Below are 21788 nucleotides of genomic sequence, written 5' to 3'. Positions count from 1 at the left end.
CGCAAAGGAGCAGTGAACATTTTGAGTAATACAACAGCTTACCAAGTATTACAGTAGGAATTGAGATTTGAACTCAGGCTTTTTGGAATTCTGGCCCCTTGTGGTATCCCCATTACCAGCCTGTCTCTGCAAGAAGAAAACTACAGAATTTGAGCAAACGCACACACTTCTCTACAGAATGGCTTGCAATCTAAGCAGAATGACCAGGTTGGATACACTCATATACCTAAAGCAAGTTACTTACGGAGTTCTATGCACTTGACGTGCAATGGAATTCAGGTGGTAAAATGATTGTTTTAACCAAAGAATAAGAATGCAGGAGAGCACCACAAGCATTCTCAGGAGCCCACCCCTCCTTTTGCCTTTCTTATGGGTCCTTCAATATTAGAATATAGGGGACTTCTGGGTCACAAATAATTTAACTACTGACCTGCAAGGAAGAGCGGGATGAACCAAAAGACCTCTAAAATGCACTTCCAACCCTGTGGATCTGTGATATTTTACCCAGAGGACAAATAGCAAATAAAAACTATGTGCAGATAAAATTTCTTGGGTAGACAGATAGTGCAATTGCAAGGGAATTTAATTTCCCCCTGAACCAAAAATGAAACCCAAGACAATAAGTGACTATATAAAGAGAACATTGCTTCCTAAATGTTGACATCTGTAAGCTCTTTCCACTCCAAGTTTGGATTTTTACAGGAAAATGAAAAAGTTTTTGAACAGCTTCCACCCTTCCTGTTTGCACCCCCCATCTGCAAACATGTCTGAGACTAAGGAACATGGACTGTCAGGACATAAATCTATAAAGCATTATTGTCCCTGATTTTCTTTTGATTTCTTTTTATTGGTTTTACAGAAGTTAATTATTTTTTGGTCAGGAAAGAAAATGTTCAAAATGTGACAATGACTGCCTAATGTTCTTGGATTCTAAATAAAGTCTGTTCTTCAGGGGAAATGGTTCCTAAGCTTAGGAGACTCATTCAAAATGGTATTAATTCCTGGGGAGCATCTACCCCAAACCAAACACACAGGCAATACCCTAAACTGAGTAGGAGCTGGTGATAAAATGATGATTATAGAGAGAGAGCCAGGAAAAAGATATCTTTCAAAAATAGCTTTATTGGCTTCACAAAGGTCTTTATGGCGATATGGCAGAACTACAATGTGTGTGTGTGTGTGTGTGTGTGTGTGTGTGTGTGTGTGTGTGTGTGTGTGTGAGAGTATGTATAGAGGATGGATGAATGCATGGATGGAGGGAGAGAAAGAGAAAGAGAGAGGGAGAGAGAGAATCATCTACTACACATAATGAGTGGTTCCAAGAATAGAGAAGGCCAGAAAAGACTACACAAAGTTTAGGGAATGACCATTGCTTTTCAGGGAGGCTTCTGTTGATATGACCTTATTCTGTCTACTTCTCAAAATCACACTGAACCTGTAACCAAAGTCAAAGTTTTCACCATCAATGGATGGCCTTTTACCACGCCACCTCACTTTGAAACATCTTCAGTGGGAACACGGATTTTAAGCTTGGAGGTAGCTACTGAGTAGTCTCCTCTCAAGTAACAGCACTTGAGAGTTGGGAGCACTTGAGGTGTTGGGAGCAAAGGGATACAAACAGTACAGAAACAGTAAGAACAAGAACAGCAAAGGCAACAATAAAAATGGAAAAGAAGACCATGGGTGTGGGGTGGGGCATGTTAATTTTGAAACTTCAGGGAAAATACAACTTAGAGGAAAAAAAAAAAAAGGAGAGCACGTTCATTGGCATATCAATGGTAATCAAAATGAAAGGAGTGATAAAACTATGATAGATAAGAAAAGACCATTTCTTTGTTTTGTTTTAAATTGACTAGAACAGAACAGTCCTGCTTCAACAGACACCTGACCACACTGGCTAAGAGACCTAAAGTCAGGAATTTTCCAAAGCTTCTTTGACTTTCATTTCTTACATACCACATGTCATTGATTTCTAAGGTAATCCTTTTTTGTGCATTTTAATATTTTGGAAACTGGGATGCCTTTTATAATTAATGGTGGGATATAATTTATTTGCATTTTTTTTCTTTTCTCAGTGGTAACATACACACACACACACACACACACACACACACACACACACACACAAGATACTTCACCTGACAGTCAACAGCATTTCTGATGCATGTAATCCAGTTAAGAACTTCTACTTCCCTCAAATAAATGTGATTTAAAAAATTGTATTAAAGGTTTATTTTCTTGAGAGAGAGAGAGAGAGAGAGGGAGGGAGGGAGAGAGGGGGAGAGAGAGAGTGTACAAGTGGGGGAGGGGCAAAAAGAGAGGGAGACACAGAATCCAAACCAAGCTTCAGGCTCTGAGCTGTCAGCACAGAGCCCAATGCAGGGCCTGAACTCGTGAACCTCCACATTATGACCTGAGCCGAAGTTGGACAGTTAACTGACTGAGCCACCCAGGCACCCCTCAAATAAACATGATTAAAAATTTTTTTTAACATTTCATTTATTTTTGTGAGACAGAGAGAGACAGAGCCTGAGAGGAGGGGTAGGGGCAGAGAGAGAGGGAGACACAGAATCTGAAGCAGGCTCCAGGCTGTGAGATGTCACCAAAAAGCCTGATGCGGGGTTTGAACCCATGAACCATGAGATCATGATCTGAGCGGAAGTCTGATGCTCAACCGAATGAGCCACCCAGGTGCCCCAAATAAATGTGATTTTTAACACTTAACTACAAGTGATCATGAGAAATATATATACATATATATGTATACATATATATGTATACATATATATGTATACATATATATGTATATATATATATATGTATATATATATATTTTATGGGGTTAATAAAGTCACTATGTGTTTTTCAATGTTGCACTGAGTAAAAAGGACCACTTTCTTGAATTTCTTAAATACTAAGAATGACCATGCTGGCCCTAATTCACAGTGTTGGATCTTGCAGTGAAAGCCTTCACATCAACAGGAAAAGTCCCACATATCAAGAGGCAGGATGGACCCCAGCCCTTGGCAGAGTTTGTTTTGGAAACTCTAGATCAGTGGTTCGCACACTTGGGCACACATCAGCATCCCTGGAGGGCTTGGTAAACACAGATACCTGGGCTCCAATCCTAGAATTTTTGACTCGCGGTCTGTCTGAGGTGGGGTTGGAGAATGTGCGTTTTCTACAACTTCCCAGGTGATGCTGATGCTGCTGATCTGGAAAGCACACGTGGAGAGCTGCCTGTCCAGAGTGATGATGGCTCTGTGGTCACCGGGACATCAGGAAAGGAAGGGAGAGGAGGAGAAAAGAGCTTCAGACTCTCCCCACTCTGCTTCAGTCAAAGCAGTCTTGGGGCCCCTGGTTGGCTCAGTCGGTTGAGCATCTGTCTCTTGATTTCGGCTCTCATCCTGATCTCACGGTCATGACGTTGAGCCCTGCATCAGGCTCCACACTGGGCAAGGAGCCTGCTCAGGATTCTCTCTCTCCTCTTTCTTTCTGCCCCTCTTCCCTGCTCACATTCTCTCTCTCTCTCTCTCTCTGTCTCTCTCTCTCTGTCTCTCTCTCTCAAAATAAACAAACATTAAGAAAAAAACAGTCTTGGTTTTATCTGCCTCTGTATCAGTCTCCATGAGATTCCATATTAAATAAGTCTTGCTGCTTAAATTTTGAAGTGAAAATCACTACTGAAATAGAAAGAACTGACATTTTAGGATAGGACAGATCTGAGCTGTGATGCCAGTTTCATCATTTAGCACTTAAAAATATCTGCCTTTCAGCTTTTTTTTTTTTTTAATCTCTCTAAAGTGGAGGTAAAAAGACATAGTTGAGGTCTGGAACTAATGCATACACCACCCTTAGCAGATAGAGCGTCTTTCATATGGTAGGAGCTTACCACGTTGTAGCCAGTGGTAATAATAAGAATGGAGTTCGGATCCCTGAAGGCAGAGACGTTTCTGTCTTCACCCCTTCTGTAAATGTGTGTTCACTTGCAGTGACCGAGGACAAAGCAGCTGTTGTCAACTGACTCTGGAACAGCCTGCCAGTTCCCCAGCCCTGGTTAATCAAGGCTCAGAGCTGCAGTTGGGTCAGTACCCAGAGTTTTTGGAAAGCCGGACGCACACTTCCTGCCTCACTGCCTCTGGGCCTCTGGCATCTGGAGCGCGGCTGATTGCCAACTAGCCAACAATCATGCCCTGTGGGCAGAGGGAGCCTCCGAACCAGCTTCTGTCTGCAGCAGCTCCATTTGGTTCAGGACCAGACGCCTCTCTTCCTCTGCAGTTCTTTACAGGTGTTTGCATAACACAGCTGCCAGATCCTCGGTGTCGTGTGCTTATGCGGATCTGTTTATCACAGGCATGAAAAATACCCCCCCTTGTGTGCGACTCCCCAATTTTCACTGTTCCCCCATCTGCTCGGTGCCTGGGAACACAGCACGTGGCATTATCATTTTTACTTAGGGTAAAGATGTTCCCTTCGAACTTAAGTCTAAGCTTTTATTAAAAACATTTAACATTTTGGCTACCACAAAGAACAGAACTCACTTTTAAGAGGAAGAAAAAGGGGAAAAAAAGAAAGGAAAGGAAAAGAAACCTCTCATTTAAACGTGATTTCAGCTCACAGCATCTATGAAGTCTATAGACAACTTTTGGGTGCTATCATTCTAAGAAACTATTTTATCTCATATTTGAACAGCCTGGATGTAGGAGGGAAGGCTTCAATACTAACTACAAAGATAGAAATCTATTGCTCTGAGTTCTCAACACAGAGCTGAACAGCTTGAGGGTGTTATTTCAATATTTTCCCTCAAAGGTAAGCTGAGTAGTTACATATGGCATCTGCCTTAGGAAAATCCTTTTTACACAACAAATTATAAGTAAATATTCTTGCAGATGAGTGTCTATAGGAGAGAGACTAGTGAAATCAAATAAAACTTTTCCAATGACTATGAACCAACACATTAATTAAATTGGTTGGTCTTTGAAAGTTGTGACTTTAAAGGCTGTGATTTAGTTGATTATATGCCTCTATTAAAAATCGACCTTATTAACGCATTCCATTTCCCAGAGGCTCCACCAGTATAGCATTAAAGCAAGCAAGAACGAGGTCTATAACAACTTTTTAAAAAGTCCAAAATGTAGGAAAGTGAGATTTCTAAGCTAAGCACTTTCTATTGCTTGGGTTCAGACCATAAAATGTATCTTTAATATAAATGGCTACATCCCCACCTCTGCCTTAACGACCTGCTTGATATATACTATAGCCATTCATATTAATTACATCATTAATAATGGTTTCTTAGAGAAGCCATCTATGAATACAGCAATGTCAGGAGACATATGGGTCATCTAGACTATCTGCAGATCAGCCTTAAGGAACCAGATCTTTACCTTTAGAAATGGCCATGTATTGATGGCTAAAACAAGAGGGAAATAGGCTTTAGATCTCCAAACTCAATTCATAAATCCTGCTGGGTCTCCTACACAGTGACAAGGGAGAAGAGGGTACTTTGGCATAGTAGGGGTGGCCATGAACTCTGAAACTGCAGAGAAACAGAGAATGAGTTCCCCCCAAGAATGCCACCTACACTCTGGTCTTGTGTTTCCAACTCTCTGGGGAGCTTGTCTATATGGCTATCCGGTATTACTTTGGACTCTAAATATCCCAAACTGAACGGCTAATATGGGTACAACCAATGGCCACATGCCACATACTAGATACTGAATTGAGATGTCTACATTCCTTATGTCATTTAATTGTCACAAATACTCCTGTGAGTATATGGAAGTTCCACTTTACAAGTTGGGCACACAGAGAATCAGAGAGGTTAAGTAACTTAGCTGAGGTCACACCGCTGTTAAGTGTAGCCCGGTGAAAAACATAGAGGAGATCAGGTGTTCATGCTGCACTCCCCCGAGGTCCTTCACACCCTCAAAATATCTTCTCCTTTCCCCTCTCCACAGTGGAGACTGAAAAGTGTTCGGTTTTGCTGGACCAAAGAGGCCAGGAAGAGAGTAGTGGCTAGAGAGAATTAATGAGGCATCTAGGATCATGAGCAGCTTTGATTTTCCAGCTAAATAATTTAGGTCTTAACCTGCAGGGAATAGGGAGTCACTGAAATATTAAGCAGGAGAACTGACATCACCATTTTTCCAGCAACCCAGTCCAGAGATGTTGGTGATTCTGTTGGTTTTTTTCTCCCCCTCCATTATGTTCAATACAAAACCAAATTTCCATCTCTTAATGAAATGTCAAGGAACCAGTCAGGAACCTGGATCTGAATCCTGGCCCCACCAGCAACCCTAGTTGTGTAACTCTGTATACATTTCTTTAAGCCTCAGTTTCCTGTTCTATAAAACGCTAATGATAAAACAACTACCATATAGGTTGTTTTCAGGGTCAAGTGACTGACAGCCCATAAGGTCATGTCTGGCCCACGGTAAGCACCAGTGAGCATTACAGGTTGAAGTGTACCTCCCCAAAATTCATACATTGAAGCCCTAATTCCCAGTGCTTTGGAATGTGACCTTATTTGGAGATAAGGTCTTTACAGAGGTAGTCAAGTTAAAAGGAAGTTATTAGAGTGGTCTAATCTAATCTGACTGGTGTCTGTATATGAAGGAATTTGGGGCACAGACATATACAGAGGGAAGACATATACAGGAGAAGACAGTCATCTACAAGTCAAGGAGAAAGACCTGGAACAGATTCTGCCCCTGGCCCTCAGGAGAAACCAATCCTGCCAAAAGTTAGATTTTGGACTTCTAGCCTCTAGATCTGTGAAACAAAATTTTGTTCAAGCCACTCAGTTGTGGTACTTTGTTTCGGCAGTTCTAGTCAACTAATACAGTAAGTGATAGGTATTAACTCCTTCTCTTGTTCTCTACCTAGGTCCAGTCTTAAGAACCTTATATCTGATTAATGCTCAGACTCCTCCTGTCCTCCATGCCTGTGAGCCCAGGAAAGCAAATGGGTTTCATTTGGTGAAGCAGTTCTGCTCAGCTATAGTCCCTGCCTGGAGCACTGCACTGAGAAGGATGGTGAGGCCAGCCCAGAATCAGTGGGTAATAGTGCCCTAATGATTTGCATTATCTGCCACAGGCACAGAGGGGTAGGGGGAGGGTATGCACTATGTACTTTTCAAACCTGTTCTAGGCTCTCATTGGTGTATTCATCCTGAAAGACCATTACCACATTAAGCCTCCTAATGTAGCATTTATATCTTTTCATCATTCTGCTGAAGAGCTTAGAGGATCTTATTTCTGCCAACCACATAAGATGTATACTCTTTGGCCTCGGGAAACTGTAAAAATATTTAGGCAATGACTCATTCATTTATTGCAAGAACTAATAACATCCTCCCCCTAGAACATCACATGGCCTAGGACCCTCACCTTCCATCTAGGTGTCACCACTGCTAGCCTTACTGGGGTTCATTTCTTCCCTTATTCTGCCTCCTGCAGTTCACATTTTTGAAGCTTTCTGACCTATTAAGTTCCACAAGCCCTCCAGCTCCCATTTAAAAAGCCCCCACAAGGCTATCCACCTGGCCAGCTTGGGGAGATGCACACCCATCCTAGACCAACCACCAATGCAAGAGAAGAACAAACACTGATTGGCTGGGCCAAGTCACATGTTCATCTCTGTGGCCAGAGCAGTGGGATATGGTAAGAGAGGAAGGGATTCTGCAAATCAAGTTGTGGTCAAAAGCAATAGAGTTTCTCTCTGCCTCCCTCAACTACTCAGCCAACCTCATTGCCCATTTATTCCCAATTTTCTCTCCTCTTATCTTCCTTCCTATGCTTCCTGGCATGTGGCTGTCCCAGGTGGGAAGGTTTGCTCTCTGTTATCCCCTAAAGGGTTCACACAGATTTAGGTAAACATTCTATGAGCAGATAGCTGTGAATCTATCACCAGCTAATGGTGAGAAATAACTTGGTAGCTTAGAAGACTACCATGAAAATCCCTTTAGAGTCGATGGACCTGGAAGAAAATTCAGTTGAGTGGATGGAGGGAAAAAAAAGTACTTCGAGTATGAAAGATCCAGAATGTGTTAGAAGGTTAACAGATAAGCAGGTGGAAAGAAGTATGGCTGATACTGGGCAGATAAAAGGACCGGACTGGCAAAACTTTACATAATAATCTCTTAGGAAATCATCACATCTGAGTGTGATCCAAGATTGCACATTCACAGATAATTTAACATATTGCAAGCCCCATTTGTGAGTTTAACACTGAATAGAACAGAGAAGGCATATAAGCTTCCACTTCACAGTCAACTCAGAAATTGGTAGTGGCTTCCAGGAACATGGTGTTAAGAAGGATTCAGAGGTTCCACTTGCAGAGAAATGAGCACTATGATTAAACAGAGAGGTATGGTATGGGTAAGTGGAATAATACAGCTGGGTTTTATTTTATCCTCCTAAAACAACTGTTGACAAATTGTTGTTTTGCAGATAATAGTTGTCTAAAAAAGGACAATGGAGAGCTATGATAAACGAAAATGAATAATCTAATTAACCTATCCCTAACATTGTAGTGTGCATGCCAATTATAATTAAGATAGTGATGGGGCCCATCTATAAATGATCTTCGCAAACATAAAAGAATAGTTTTCAAATGTAAAGGGAAACATCTAACAATCAAGTGCCACACCATCCAAGGACTATCAACAAATACACAGAGGAATCTGAAGATGTTTCTGCTTCAGAGAGGGATAGAACTAGAAAAAAGACAGGAGTGGGGGTGGGGGGGTGGATAGGGGATAGAGAAAATGAATAAAATCAGTCATGGAAGATAAAATTTAGGGCCTGCCACATCGGGTTGGCCTTCAGGAAACCAGGCTGACATGGTAATAACTAAAAATACTAGAAGCCAATTCAACAAAACATCAATCCATTGGATAATAATAAAAATATTTTAGTGAAAAAGTTATTAAAAGTGTTAATATTCTTGGGGCACCTGGATGGCTCAATCAGTTAAGTGCCTGGCTCTCAATTTCGGCTCAGGTCATGAACTCACAGTTCTTGAGATCGAGTCCTGCCTTGGGCTCTGCATTGACAGTGCAACGCCAGCTTGGGATTCTATCTCTCCTCTCTCAGCCCCTCTCCCTACTTCTCAAAATAAACAAATAAGTATTTTTTTAAAAGTATTAATATCCTTGCAACTATTTTATCAATGATTTATCAGTCCCACTCAGATGAAGGTCAACTTATGATACATTCACATTTCAGACACTTATCATTACAATATACTCAATGATTTATACGTAAAATCATGAGAAGAGAGAAGGAGAGAGAGGAGGCTAGTAGTTCGTTGGCTTTCTGAGAATGTCTTACAAGCCTGGACTGACATACCATGATCAAAAGATTTAGTAATCTGGTCTCTGCTTATTAGGATTATATGACCTTATACAAGTCATTTTCTTTATCTGAATTTTTAACTTCCTTATCTGTAACACAGGAGAAAAAAAATTCGACTTTCCCTCTAATTTGAAAAATGCATTGGAAGAATTGTCAGACATGGCTTTTCATGTCTCTTTGCCCCTTAAACCCATTTGTATATATTTGTCTAGACACTCATTCCATAGTTTGTGAAAAGTCTAAATTGTTTCTTAAGATTTCTGCAGATTGCCAGATCCTTACTGTCTCAAGGACATACCCCATTTTTGCCCTGTGTTTTTATTCTTTTCTTTCCCTCTTGTTGTTATGGAGTTGCCTTTGAATTACAATTAACCTTAACATGAAATACATTCCCTTTCCTTGACAACATACTAACAGTTTACATAAGAACCCTTATGTTCACATAAAAACACTGCATATATGGCAGACTGTATCAGTCAGTACAAGTCAACTAAGTCAACTGTGTAACAAATGACCCCAAAATCTCAAGAACTTAGAAATAACAAAAGCTAGTTTCTCCTCATATGACATGCCCACCATGAATTCTGTGGAATGGAAGAAGAAGAACTTGCCCTACTAAGTCTCTCAAGGACCTGGTACAAAGAAAGAACCATCATCTCAAGTATTTCTAGTCACTATGCCAGAGGGCAGGTGGGGAAGAAGTCTACAAAGATTTGCATCAATAAAATGTTCCAGTAGTTGTCATTTTTATTTATGGCTCAGTAGCCAGTACCAGTCACATGGCTCCATTTAAACCACGAGAAGGCCAGGAAGTGCCTGGCAGGAAGGTGAAGCAGAATATGTGGTGATGAGCCCTAATGGTGCTCACATACTATTGTGTATGGTCTACTTGTGTTTATACTGCATCAATAAAAACACTTCAAACTTTAGGCATTGTTACTCTGAGAAGGACATTCATACACACCACCATGTTATTCAGCCATTTTTTCTCTCCTACTCTCTCCTCCCCTAATGTGACTTGTAGCCCTACCCCTCTAAGAAGCAAAAACATCCTCAAATTTCACTTCTTTGCTTATGTAGAGCAACTCAGCTCTCTGCAGCCTTTATCCTCTGACTCTGTTCCAAACTGCTCTTAGCTAAGTCAAGGCTCTGTGTAAGTTTTGAAACTAGCACTTGCAAGAGCCTGTCTAAGATTTTAGTGTGGAGCCAAAGCCCCTTCCCTATGTCCTTTGAGTCGACATTTTGAAGACTAGAAGAAGTCGGTTAGGTGGGGTTAGGTGAATTATTCTCCAAGTTACACAGCCAAGTGTTACTGTATACGTGGAAGCAGTGTATACTGCTTAAAGTCCTGTGGAAATAATTCCTACCATTGGGGTAACTTCTTTGAAACTCTAGTTTTCTCACTGTAGGAAGAGAATAACAACCCTGATAATATCTCCATGGCCTTGTGCAAGAAAATGCTTTGTAAACTCCAAACAGTATGCAAGCACAAGGAGGAATACAATTGCAGACAAACAAGACTGCTGTAGCACATTCAGAAGTTTCCCCAAATTCCAGGCACTGAGCTCTGTCACACTTATGTCCTTCTGGTTACAGTAAGTAAGCATTTTATGGTCTGATATCAAGTGGAAGTCAAGCTTCCCTACTCCTCAGGTTCTGTCTGTCTCTGTGATTTAATAATACAGTCCATATTGGGAGATGATACAGTTATGCCATTTATTAGAGAATTGCATTTTTGTGTTCTGCTAAAGGGAAGTAAAGATTAGCTCTGCCAGATGCACACATAAAACTGGATAGAGGCACACCTCCAAGTCAACACATCCATCTTTCTCCAGGACATGTCGGCATGTGGAATTTATGAAATATGGACTATATTAAAAATGTTAAATGAACTTTTTAAACACAACCGGTGCAGACACAAAATCTCCTTTCTTCACTTGTTTGTTTTTGCTTACTGTTGGTTGGTATTATTTTTCCTCAACTGGACTCTCTGTGCTTGTTAAGCATCGGTAAATGGCCAGTTATGAGGCAAACACAAAATATACGTATAAATATTTAATAAGAAACGATAGCAGAAATATAGTGTGCATTTGTTGCTCCACTGGAAAGCTATATTCATTATTCTACAAATTATTCTCCCATAAATATTTCAGAAACTTGAAAAAAGGTTAGAATAGTGTACCCAGTGCTTGGTACGTTGAAAGGACTTTTGCATTCGTACTATGATGAATTCCAATCCTGCTTTCATTGCTGAGGTCTGAAATCTATCTTTTAGTCAGTTTTAGGAGGTGGAGTTATTTCATGTTTTGTCATACTGCCCACATAAATAAGGAAAAAAACACCAATTAGCATATAGGAACTATGGTTCCTTCTTGATCAGAGGGCAGACTAACAACTTTCTTGGTATCAGACATGATTAAGGAATAGGACTCTCACTGTGAAAGGTAGTCTAAGATAGAAAAAAAAAAAGACAAGCAGTCTTTTTATCCTGGCATAATGCATCATAAAACCCAGCCTCCTCAGCCCATTGATTTTGATAGGAGTGATTTATTTTTTAGCAGACAAATGTTTATTGAGTGCCTAATATGTGTGAGGCACCACACTACATGCTGAAGATAAACAGTGACCAAGAAGAATATGGTTATTTTTGATATCACTGAATTTCTAAACAGTGTCTTTATTTCTGTTAATTAACTCTGCATAGAGTATAGTCTTATTTAAGGGGCTGAATGGCGTAAGCACTATTCTCTTTGACGGTAGAAAAAGCTGACAAGCTATTCAGTGTCCAATGAATATGGCAACCAGGAAGTAATCAGATGATTCTGTGAGTATTCCCAAGGAAGACTGGATGTGAGAGATGGATGATGGATTGTGTTGGTGGTTCTTTTAGGATGTCAATGCATGGGAGCTTATGATCATCAAGAAAACATAACTTCTATGTTTAAAGTATTTTCATCAGATGTGGACTGATTCTAACTTTCTTTTCTGAAAAGCATCAAGGTGTTAATAAGGCTGTTTTGCTTAACCACAACCTTGCTTTAGCCATAAACATAAAATTCACAGCCCTTGTCAGAGCCTTGAGTTGATAGATGTTTCATGTAATGGTGACTCTGGGACTCTCCACTTTCGTGTGAGTCATATGGAGTGGCCATGCATACATCCAGCACCTCAGAGAGTACTTCCAACTTGAATGACATGGGTCTTAGTGGACAGGAGAGGTCAAAACCCTAAGTGTGAAGGAGAGATCAAAATGTAAACATTTCTGTAAGGACCTTCTCACTCCAAAGTGAGTCATGTCCCTTAGATAACTAAAATGGGGTCAGAGATACTGATAGTTCCTGCATAACAGTAATGATAATGTCATCATCACTAACAGCAACACAGTAGTAATGACCAAAATGTCCATTATGTGCACAAGCATTTTAGGCATTATATGACTACATGTTTATAAGCAGTTTGCCCAGGGTCACATTCTTGACTGATGATGAGGTTACAACCTAGATTTTGAGTCCTTTATTCAAATACTTACTCAAACAGTCCTTCCTGTTTTTTCAATTCCCTGGCCACATCTCATTCCCACTCAATGCTCCTCCCCATTATAAGGCCAATCTGGAATCATCTGTATGATTAACAGCATGAGCTATAAGGTCAATCTTCTTGGTTACCCATCTTACATACTATACTTACACTTCCTGCCTATGGGACTCTATGCAAATTACCTAACTTTTCAAAGCCTCAGTTTCTTCAACTGGAAAATGGGGGTAAAAAAGAACACAGTGTTACTGTAAAGATGAAACAAAATACTTCATTGCATCCTATTTTCATGGGGAACATGACAATGGTGATGAGGATAGTGATCATGACCATGATGGTACCACAGCACCCAAGATTTTTTCCACCTAAGTCTATGAATGGAGAGCATCTTACAGCTGATATAAAATCTCAGAGAATCCCAATAAAAACTACATGTCTAATGTGTTTAACTCAATAGTTTATGCAGCAAATAGGGTTTTTTTTCTTTTTTTTTTTTAACTGAAAATAATTACAAGAACACAGCTATAATTCACTGTCATAGCCTTGAGGAAGCCTCATGCAATTGAAGAAGATACACATAAAACTGTGATAAATTGAAAGCCTATTTGAAATATGTAGTCATAGTGAGCACTTCTTATTTAATTGCATTCTGCTTACATAACTAAAAGACCTAAATTAAAGCATAATCATGTTTCTAATGATTTTTCATTCTTTTCCCCCTCCAACATAAGGAGGCTCAAGGTGTTAAAATAGTTATGCTTTGGGGCTGAGATAACTAATATATAAATTAAACATATATTCATACACTTATTTCCTTAAATAAAAAAAAGAAGCAAAAATTCCCATTCCTAGTAATTTATTCCTTCTTCATGCTTCAGGAGGAAGACTTGCTATAGATTTTTTCCAATGCATAGAAACGAAAAGTTTCTCAAGGAAGTAATGCCAGGTACATATTTCAAAAGTTTGGGTGGCTTTGCATAGCCTCTGAAATGCTGAGAATATAGAACACGCTCCAGTATATCTAATTATCTTTATGAAATCTCTCAAAATCAATGGCATTATACTCAAAACCAGCTGCAGCCAGGGAAGTCAAACAGAGCAGAGTGTCACTGAGGTTACTGAGAAGTATGGCTTTCTTTTTAATAGCACTATTTTTATGGAACATGGAATTTCTGAATCATCATATTCTGTTAACTCTTTTAAGAACCCAAACAATTTAACCATTTTGGTTGAAGAAATCAGTTCAACTCTATCTCAGTATATTTGGCCACTTTCAAGTCCTTAAAGACAAAGAATCCCTGGTTTTGAGAAACAACTCTAGACCTAGCTCACAGGGGATAATTGTAGTACTAATGATAGCATGGAGCCAGTCTACAGGAACTGTTGCTGTTGCAGGAATATTCAAAGTACCTGATTGTTAACTGGATGCCTTGGTGTTCTTACAAATGCTCTTTTCTCCTCTTGAAAAATTATTCAAATATAAAGAAGAATTGGCTTTCCAAACAAGCAAATTCTTGGGAATTCAGGGGACCTAGAATATGGAAGAAATGGGCTATTTCAGCTGTTTTCTAAATTAAATTTTAAAGAATATTTTATGAAGTGTTAAAAGCTAGTAGGTAAAGAAGCTTGGTCATAGACAAAGGTGAAGGAAGGAAGGAAGGAAGGAAGGTAAAAGTGAGAAACAAAATCATCTAGAGCTATTCATCCGGATAAAAGTGATTCATTCATTCACCCAATAATCATTAAGTGCCTATTCTGCTAATGCTGAGCACAAACTGGTGACCAGGGTAGACATGGTTCTGTTTTCATACAGTTGCCGCCTGGTAGGGGGGATTCAAAAATCACGTTAACACAATATTGGGGCAATCCCATGGGGTTGGGAAAGGACAAGGAGGGGTATTTAACTGAGAAGATTCCCAGAAGAAATGATACCTATAATCTTAAGGAACAATAACATTAACTTTATAAAACGGTTTTAGAGACATACATGCTGCAGACAGAAACACAGATATATACACAGACTAAAAGACTGTGGATATGTGAGAAAGTGATATGAGGCAGGGATACAGGACAGGGGAGACAAAGCAGAGACAGTAGCTTGAGGGCCAATGATAGAATTTTAGACTTGATCCTATAATCAGGGAAAGAAATGGTAAGAATTTCAGCAAGAGCGACTGATCAGCTTCCCACATTAGAAATCAGCATTGTGGCTGCTATATGGGAAGAGACGTGACGGCAAAAATGAAGGAAGGGAAGACCAGTGAAGAGGAGATCACAGAATTCCAGCAGAAGGAGAATGGAGAGAAGTGAAAAGATTTAAGAAATATTTAGCAGGGGCAGGGGCATCTGTTGGACTCAATCATTGGACGTGAGCAAAGAGTCAAGAGCAAGTTACAAACACAGAGAATACAACTTCGGTTGGTTCAGTAAAAAACAAAGAAACACAAAATGCTTCCTCAAACACTCAGTCAAAAGAGTGTAAGAAGAAAAATGATGAAGTCAACTGGTCTACTTGTAAGGCTCTGCCTAAACACATGTGTGAATTCATTCATTTACTTTTGCCACGTTTAATGAGTGTCTGGTAGGCATTTGGAACAGGGCTTCACCCACTTAGGTCCAAGTCTACAAGAATATGGACCCCTCTGAATAGAAGGAGAAGTAGAAAAAATAATCCTGAATTTTCTACTCTCTTTATAAATGAGTTTTAATTCATGCCTCTCGAAGTTAGGGCCTTTTATTAGTGACTGTAAATCTCAGAGAAGACAAGAAGTCATGAGATTCTGAAATTGCCTTATAAATTAGTTGCTGGTAGTGTAACAGTGGTTTAGTTTGTTGAGGGGCTGGGGTGGAGAGGGATTTTGGTGTTGAAATAATTACTGAACATTACTGAACCAAATAATTACTCTGTGCTGTAAAATTACGGTTATGGTAATATTCCCATCATCATTTGTTTTGTTTCTCCTAATCTAAATTATGATTTTTTTTGGTTATTGCTTTGCAAAGCTACAATATAACAGTCAAACCTGAAATTAAAACCAGCCTGCAAAAGTTATACAAGGTGATCCAATATGCTTGGGTAGCAATTATTCACGGCAAATACTATCATGAAGCTCTTAAATCCTCATTGCAAAGCTAGCTGGACGTGCATCAACTACAACCGTAGATATTTATAGGTATCAGAGGTGAGGTATGAGTATATGGAACAATTAAAATGCAAAGGAAACATCTGAAAGTCCAAGGGAACCATCTTGGGATCTCAGATTTCTGTTTCAAACAGTGCTAGATCTCAGTAGTGCCCATGAGGGAGAAGGCACTGATCTTCTCAAGCAAAACCCAGGGGAAATCCATACTCTCTCTCCTTGACTGTCCTACCGCATGCTGCTAACTCTCTTTGCTTTGTCTGTGAAATTCTGGACAGAACAATGTCTTCCAGACAAACACTGAACTTCTTCCTTAGCACCCTGTGAAAGCAGAACACTGGGTGGTCTAAGAGTCCTATAAAAAAAATCATCACTGTGTTCGTCGTCATCATCATCATCAACGTCAACCAAAAAGAAAGGAGACTGGTAAATTATCAACGTGATAATTTTCTTTTTTTTTTAATTTTTTTTTAACGTTCTATTTATTTTTGAGACAGAGGGAGACAGAGCATGAACGGGGGAGGGGCAGAGAGAGAGGGAGACACAAAATCAGAAGCAGGCTCCAGGCTCTGAGCCATCAGCCCAGAGCCTGACGCGGGGCTCGAACTCACGGACCGCGAGATCGTGACCTGAGCTGAAGTCGGCCGCTTAACCGACTGAACCACCCAGGCGCCCCAACGTGATAATTTTCAAACCTGTAGGATTAACTCAGAGGATGATATGACTAAATCTTACAGCCTCAACATGTTAAGTATGTCCCTTACTTTGTAGATCTTAATATTTAGTAAGCAGGCTCCCAGATATTGAGAGGACATAAGCAACTCCTGGGTTGAATGTGTGTGCTGGTTTGTGTTTAGTGCGTAAGGGAAGCACCCACATTCTGAATTTTCCTCCTGAATTCCTGTGGAGGAATCAGCTCCTGTGACTTCAGAACCCACCTGCATTAGGTAGTTAGTAATTCTGTGTAGCCTCTTATACGTTTCTATTCATTCAAAATGGAACTCTAAAGATTCACATGGCTTTGAAAATTTGATGATTGTTATGTCAGAATTTGCTTTGAGAAGGATAAAAACCCTAATCCTGAAACATCAGAATTAAGATAAAAGGTTCTGATTATAGTTTTTCTCCTCTCCTGTTCTCTAATTCCCCAGGTTTCCTGTGCACAAAATTCCACATTAATCTCCTTTTCTTACACGGTCCAATGTATTCCAACAGCTTTTGTTCCTGGAAAGAGCTTCTTTCTGGCTTGTAGACAGCCCCCTGCTAACTGTGTCTTCCTATTACAGAGAGAGAGAGAGAGAGAGAGAGAGAATATGAATATGAATATGAATGGTCTCTCTTCCTCTTCTTAAAAGGGCACTTATCCCATAAGGGTCTCCCATCTTCAAGATCCAATCTAAACCTAATTATTTCCCAAAAGCCCACTTCCAAAAATTATCATATGCAGAGTTTCAACATATGAATTTAGGGGAACACAAACATTCAGTCTATAATAGAAGGGCTCTGAAAATGTTCAATCAATGGCCTTAGTGGCAGACACACAAATCAAGGTAAACATGTACTTCTGTTCCACTTGCCAACTTAGCTTCAATGTCCCAAAATCAAACATTATTCAATTTAAAAGAAATGTTTAAAAAGGAAAAAAAGAATCAGAAATCAGTGAAGATGAAGAGTTGGCCTGAATCTTACTTTCCTATTTTGCCTTGGTTACTTACTGATTTGAACACCAATCAGTATCCAGGCTTACAGAAATGCCCCAGGACCTGTATTCCCTTTAAGTTTATAGGATACCTATCTGTCCTGTTTTATTTTCTACTTATTTCTACAAACTACTCCCTATGCCCATCCTCTTATCATGGTAAATCATTCCCTGTGTCCACTTCTGGAGGCTGGTCAGGACCTATCTTTATTTCTATGAATTAAAGGTCCTGGAGGCTGCAACATGTAGCATTGCAAGACTTCAATGGGAAAATCAGAATTAATATTTGCTAATGTGAAAACAGTACTTACTATTTCACAGATACTTCGATAAGTATTTCACACATATTATCATACTTAATTTTCTCCACACTAGTATGGGGAAAACATCACTATATTCCCACTTTTTAGATAAGTTAAATGACATACAGCAGTGTTAAATAACTCGCTAAGCTTCTCCGAAGCAGCAAGTAGGGATATCAGAATCCAACTGCAAATCTGACTGATCCAAGCTCAAGGATTTTTAGTCTTTATATTTTATTACTCTAAGAAGGCTATTATAAAGTGACTATATAATTTATCAGTCAAACTGGGACACTTGTGAGTAAGAGTGGGCATGCTAATAATTACACCAGGATAAAGGTATCGAATAGGGTGGGTCCTGAGAAAATCTAAAGCTGAGGGCATTCTGGGTAAGTGATACGTAGTAACTGGTAAGTATGTATGTATTGTATATATTTCCCTTCATTGCCTTCCTCTTCCTCCTCCTTCTTTTTGCCTTTCTTCTCTTAAACTTCATTAGTTTCTCAGAAATGGGAAACTCTCCAGCTGACAGAAAGTTCTGGGTTACTGGGGGGTCGGGGATCACTAAAAAGAGTAACTGCCTCAAGAGAGTGATTCCTTGTACAAAACCACATTCGGGAACCAATGATGTTCCAGAAGGAGCATTCCCACCCCCATGCACGATCAAGAGAAAGTCAAAAGTTCACTCAGCTTCCCCTAAAGTAGCTTCATGCCTTTCTTTACAAGACTAAAATGGGAATTCACAAACATCTGCATTTAGTACATCTCCAAGCTAAAACCTGATTGCTTTATGGGAAACTCCCTTTGGAATTGTTCCTGCTGGTTAGAATGCAATCATCAAATACAAGCTCATACTAAAAGCAAGTCAGTGATTTTTTTTTTAAACCAGATAATACAGACTCTAACTAGAGGGTTTTCTTTCCCCCTAAGTTTAAAACAGTGTGACCTTTAGATATTTTCAAGAAGTTAATGATCCTTAAGGACCTGTTTCCTTATTTGGATCCTTTGTATGCCAAGCTGTATGCATACAAAAGTCATAATCTTGGAAATCTCAAGCCTTTTAACAAAGTCCTTTGTAAAAGACATGTTTTGCACTATCTATTTTCTGTTTAACCCAAAGATGGAAATGAAAGGATAAGCATACATGGAGATGATGGACAGGATTTGGAATCTTTTCTCCTTTTTAGACCCATCAGTAGCTTTTCATTATTATGCAACTATTGATATATTTTTTATTGGTTCATCACACCTTGAAACCTGAAGTCCATCAGCCACCCCACGCACAAAACAGAAAGTGGTAGAAGGTGGTTTACATTTCATGAAGCATTAAAAAATAATGAGAAGAGATTGAAGTCATAAAGAACCATCAGAGACACGGTGAGCAAAGCCATTTTTTAATATAAAGAAAATGCATATTATGTAGAAAAAGAGACTGAAGAAGGAAAAAGAGAAATGGATTATTTTATGCAAAAGTATTGCCTTCTAGCTTCTATTTCCATCCTTTTATTCCTGTATTTACCCAGAAATATTGTGCTAGCCAATATCACTCCCTCTTTTCTTCCTGACTGCCTCTTTCAGGGTATTCTTCACTTGATTTAGACATTGCTCGAAGAGAACAAAATGGGTTAGCTTTTTCATGCAATGTGTTAACACTAAGTTACCTGAAGGCAAGGAGCCTGTCAGAAAGAAATGGGGACTTCACACAAAAAAGAGAGAATTTAGTTGTACCTGAAATTTTTCAGTGCACAATTGTCACCTGTTCCATTTACCAATGACACAAAGCAAACCCACTTGTGAAAAATACCAAAATAGTAAATAAGAGGCAAAATTTGAGAAGCTAGAATGATCTTATTAATGAAAAAGATTATGGAATACTAGGTTGTCTTCATACCGTGAGGAAGAATAATAAATTTCATGCCCATAATATCTTATTAAATAAAAAAAAATTCTGGACCACAAAATATTATCTAAAGAACGATGTCAGCTATATCTCTAACACCTGACAGTTCCTAAAATATAGTCACTAACCATGTACTGAGTAAATGTTAAAGTAAATCTGTGTTAGGGTGTGTGTGTATACAAAAAAAAAAGTGATACCATTACAAATGACTTGTCTTGTGTTTTCTCTATTTTCCTATTATCTACAATGGATACATACATATTATTTAAGTCATTAGTATAGGTATTTGTAAGACTCACCCCAACAGTGACACTGGAATTGAGGATGATGGTTAACCTTAGATTCTGAGATGCTGAATTTATTACCAAAAGGAAAAACCCAAAATGTGCCTCTTGTTTTGATGAGAATTGTTTACATAGCATCAGAACTAAGGACTGGACTCCCAACAATGATTTGGAGTAGTGAGTGCCTGTGTTTGTATTTTCAAACACACCTTACAGTAAAAATAAATTTAAAAAGAGGTTGCACATAACAAAGTTTTCTAGGTGGCAACCTTTCTTAAGGATTTCATGCATTATCTAAAGGCTTTAAAAGTCAGTTCAGAATTTTCCATCATGAACAAAACAAAATACACGACTTAGATCACTGATTCCAAATGCACTCCTTTGACCCACACAAGTTGTAATGATGTGTATTTTAGTCCAGGATAAAAAGAAGACAGTAGGGGATTTTGAAACTAAAGCTAAATTTTTAATTAAGCTTTTTTGTTTTTATTTTGAGATAATATCCTTCCTACACTTTTGGGTCTGAGAATGTTATTACTTTCCTAAAATGCTGCTGATTTTGTAAAATGTCTAAACTTCTTAAAATAAAACAAATAGTCTCCCTAAGTGGTACCCTATTTGCTGCTATTATTATTATTGTTATTACTATTATTATTATTGAAATGTGTTCTTATCTTGAAATCACTGGGTTGGATGACTAAAGAATAAAGTTTCATGTCTACTTTCTTGTTTTTGAACTCTCAAAGTAGAAGAGTTTTATTTTTGGAGTAAAGTCTAGGAATCTAGTGATTTGAGAACAGAAAATAATGAATTATTTATGTGCTGGGACAAGATTACTGAAATAGTTTCCCTGCAATGACCCGTCCTGTCTGTTAAAGAGAATCCTGGCTTTGTCGTGTGTCAGTTTTGTATTCTACCCACCCCGTACTCCAAGGCAGGTTCAGTCTTTGCCGAGGAGATCGATTACAGGCTCTGCAAGGTATAAACCTGAACAAAAGGAGGAGGGCTAGAAAGAAGAATGTGGGAGGATTCTGTGAGAGAGGGGAATGAAGAAGCACAGGTGTGAAGAAAACAATAGACAGGTAGCTTTTTAATAAATATTCAAAACACTGGTGAAGGACTTGGGGTCTCATTTTGGTTCCAAGACTTATTTGCTTTCACATACCCTCCTGACTGTACTACATGGCTCCATTCCCCCTTATGGCTACCGCTGACTTGGTAAGCGAGAGGTCCTAACTTCCATTTTGTGCCTAGGGTCAGTTTTTACAATCAAAGTCTTGGTATTTTGATACCCTTCTCTCTTTGTCGTACTTCCACTTCATCTTACAAAGAAGATAAAAAGGGCACCAAGAAACAGACTACGTCTCTAATGACATTTCTATTTATTCACACAACCAAGGGAATAATAGTAGTTGGTACCTGACTACAAGCCCTGTCATACGTTCTAATTGTGGAGGCAACATAACGAACTAAGAGGTGGTACAAGGCTAAGCTTACTTAGGTTCTTCTTCTACGGGCCTTTTCTAAATGTCAGGAATGAACTTTGAACATGTAGTCATATATTCTAAAC

This window comes from Panthera uncia, chromosome E3 (assembly GCF_023721935.1).
Source record: "Panthera uncia isolate 11264 chromosome E3, Puncia_PCG_1.0, whole genome shotgun sequence".
Lineage (NCBI taxonomy): Eukaryota > Metazoa > Chordata > Mammalia > Carnivora > Felidae > Panthera > Panthera uncia.
The sequence above is the reverse complement of the archived record's forward strand: the minus strand, read 5'-3'. Positions refer to the sequence as shown.